The 3,608-nt window shown below is 48.4% G+C and overlaps 2 non-coding genes across 2 annotated transcripts; one reads left to right on the forward strand and one right to left on the reverse strand.

The window, feature by feature from the left end:
• Positions 1-2,772: 2,772 nt before the first annotated feature.
• TRNAH-GUG (transfer RNA histidin (anticodon GUG)) lies at positions 2,773-2,844 on the reverse strand. The gene has a single exon. It is a non-coding gene; the product is annotated as a tRNA-His (tRNA).
• Positions 2,845-3,534: 690 nt separating this feature from the next.
• TRNAN-GUU (transfer RNA asparagine (anticodon GUU)) lies at positions 3,535-3,608 on the forward strand. The gene has a single exon. It is a non-coding gene; the product is annotated as a tRNA-Asn (tRNA).

Consider the following 3,608-nt stretch of genomic DNA (forward strand, 5'->3'; position numbering starts at 1 on the left):
CATCCGAAAATCCCGATTGTTTTGAGTCTTGTAGATCTTTCTGGCACGGTTCAGCTGCCCTACAGGCAACTGGGCGTTTGTTATCCCCAGAGAGTACAATAGAGGCTCTTTGGCCACAAGGGGGCAGCCAGTACATGGGAGGGAGGGCCTGTGTTCCACAAGGAAATGAGAAGTATGATGTGATGGCATGCATATCTTGACCTGGGGGATGGTTACCTGAGTTATTACATGTTGCAAAATGTATCGCTCTGTGTGGAAAAGAACAGAATGGGGAGACTTGCACTACCTCACCTTAAGAGTTACTGTGACCGCCCCCCACAACATAGACCAGCAGGGTGCAAGTGGCATCAGGGTACGCAACTGGAAAATGGACTGAGTTCAGAGACTTGAAACCGACCCATAGCTCAATTAGTGAATGAGTTTTCAAGAAAAGCAGTTCAATGGGGAAAGGAAATAGGTTCCATATTCGGAGAGGGGGCAGCTGTATTTCTATCTCACACTACACACAAAAGTCAATCTGAAGTGCATCATAGACCAAGACATAAAAGTTAAAGGTATAAGGCATTTTGAGGATACTTCGTGATTTGGCGGTAGGCAAAGATTTACTAACCAGGACCCAAAGAATGTATAAAACAAAGACAAGTGATAAATTAGTGTTCATCAACGTTAGCCGTATCTTCTCATCCAAGGAGGCCACTAAAATGGAAAAGCAAGCTAGAGACAGGGAGAGAATATTCACAACACATAGCTGACTACCCTCACTGCCTGTCATTATAATGTATAATGAGCTCCTCCAACACAGTAACAAGTTTTTCCAAGATCAAAAACCCCACCTTTTTTCTGATGGGTTAAAAAATATGCATAGATACTTCAGAAAAGAAGATATGCACATGGCCAAAAAAGCATACCAGGAGTCCTCAATATTTTTAGCTGTCACAGAAACGGACATTAAAACCATGTTGAGATACCACTACTCTTAGTAGCGTGGCTAACATTATAAGGAGAGGAAACACCAACAATCTTGGCAAAGATGTGGAATAACCACAACCGTCATATTGTTGGTGGTAACATAAAATGGTACAACTGCTTTGGAAAAGGCTTTGGTGGTTTTTATGAAGTGGAGCATATACTACTCCCTGGTACCAGCTATTCTTCACCGAGAGAAATGAAAACCTTCGTACACAAGATCTCTTGTGGAAAGACTCTTCAAAGCAGCTTTATTCACAATAGCCAATACTGGATACAGCTCAAATACTTATTATCGAGTGAATGGTAAACAGACTGTGCTATGTTGCTGCCATGGAATACAACTCAGCAATGAAAGAGGAATGACATCTGCTTTACTCAACAATGGATAAAGTCAGAGACGTTGTGCAAAGATGAAGAGGTGTGCAGGCAAGAGTGTGTGCACTATGATCCCATTTCCATGACATTCTAGAAGAGGCAAAGGTAAAGTGAAAGGAGTCTGGACAGTGACTGTTAACAAATAAAACAGAGGACAATGGCAATGATTTTAATGATTCTGCGTGACTGACTGCGTAGTCACTAAGTCCAGGCAATGGGACAACAGCAGCATGATGTGGAGTCCCCTTGTTGGTCCAATCTGGTGGATGAAAATGTCGAGGCACCGTCAAAGTTCAGATATAGCAGACGTTAAACCGGTGATCAGCGCAACAGTAATTAGTGAAGGTTTACCGTGCACAAAAAGGTTTACCGTTCAGGAACTGGGAGCACTCCAACGGAATATGGAAGGAGGCTCAGAGGTGCTACACTGTTAGAAAGCAACTTATCTCATGAGGGGGCAGTGGCTGTTTTGTCCTTCGCAGTGACTGGTTACAACATTAGAGTTTTCCTCGTGATAGGGAATTGGTTAAAAGTGGTTACCTCCCATTAATTTTGGCCAACAGTTTTAGGCTTTGTTTATGATTTTCAGACGCATAAACAAGAAGTGGCCCAAGGTGAGTTTCACTTGTTTTGCAAAATAAGCTAAATGAGCTCTTCCTTGTATGACTAAACGGGTTTGTCTGCTCAGGGAAGTTTCAAGTGTGATCTCCATTTGTGTCTGATTTTTACTAATTCTCCGCTTTTGGTCATGCTCTCAGTCTAACGGTACTCTCGGGTACCAGCATTGATGCAGTCAGGCAGAAGAATCACACATATTCGCTGGTGTCCACTAGCTGGGTCGTCAGGGCGGAGGGTGCTGTAGTCACCGTTATCATCATTTGTGTGGTGACTGTTAAGGTCTTCCAGTTGTCCAATCCTGATGGATACCATTTGTCTTTTGAGTGGCTGCCGACAGGCACTTAAAATCCTTGAGACTATAGAAAGGCACTAGAGAGGTTACTTCGGTGACTCTAAAGGGAACAATAGCCAAGGATTGAAAAAGTCCTCGGAGCAGAGGTTCCCAGGAGCCAAGATTAAACCAGCAAAACAGGTCTAGGCAGGGGGAGTCGCCCATCTGATACAATTTTTTATCTGGTCTTTAAGATCCTGCAGATTTTGAGTAACACAGAAACAACATTTTTCACCAGTTACAGCACAGAAGGCTCCTTGCCGGGCTTCCCTATTTTGGAGCAGGACCGAAGAGAAACCACTGCCCTGGGTTTCCTTCTGCTCAGAAACGAGGTGAGTGCCCTGGATGGGGTTTCCTTCCCTTCTCCTGACCTGCCGCCAGGTGGCCTGGGGAAAGCAGTGCTCTCTGGCCCCCAGGCCGGTGCAAGTTTCAAGACAAAGTAAAACGGGAGCCGCCGTGCCGCGTGAGACAAAGGAGGGTGCCATGACTCGGATTCGAACCGAGGTTGCTGCGGCCACAACGCAGAGTACTAACCACTATACGATCACGGCGCGCCACGGTCCCTGCGGCCGCAGGAATTCTTGCTCTTACGATGTTGACGTAAAATCATTCCAATCACTGCGCTGTGCCTGGACAAATGTCGGTATTCATAGTCTTCTCTCATGCCCGCTCTCCGTTTTCCACTCCCTTCCTCTCAATTCTGGTACATGATGATCAAAACAAACCAAACCAAACCAAAACCCAATTCTCATCTCCCCAAATCCGGCACGTGCCTCTGCACAGGCCTCCTGGGAAGTCAAGTTGTCCTCGTGCCCACCTCGCCGGCTTCTTTCCCGCCTCTTCGCGTTTGCCCCTTTGGACCAACCCTCCGCAGCCCCTGGTTCCGGCTCGCGCCCCAGCGACCGCGGCCGAACGGAGGGCGGGCGGCGCGCGCGGAGTGAATGGGGAGTCGTCACGGAGCCAAACCTGGCCTTCATCTTCCCTCGGGGACCCCTCGGCTCGGGTCTGGGGGCGTTTCCGGGTCGCTGGCATCTGCGGCGGGGACACTCGGCTGCTCTTCTGCCTTCGGAATCGCCCGACGCTCGGCTTTTCCACGGGAAGAACGCACTGCGTCGACTCCACGTCTGCGGTTGTCCTAGGCTTTGGAGCCGGCGTCGCTGTCCTGCGAAAGGCGAGCGACTCCGCTTGGCGCGGATGCGGTGTTTGATCACTATGGGGTGAGAGGGGACTGTTGTCGGTGCGTCCCTGTGGCGCAATCGGTTAGCGCGTTCGGCTGTTAACCGAAAGGTTGGTGGTTCGAGCCCACCCGGGGACG

This window comes from Neophocaena asiaeorientalis, unplaced genomic scaffold (assembly GCF_003031525.2).
Source record: "Neophocaena asiaeorientalis asiaeorientalis breed wild unplaced genomic scaffold, Neophocaena_asiaeorientalis_V1.1 scaffold3921, whole genome shotgun sequence".
Taxonomy (NCBI): Eukaryota; Metazoa; Chordata; class Mammalia; order Artiodactyla; family Phocoenidae; genus Neophocaena; species Neophocaena asiaeorientalis.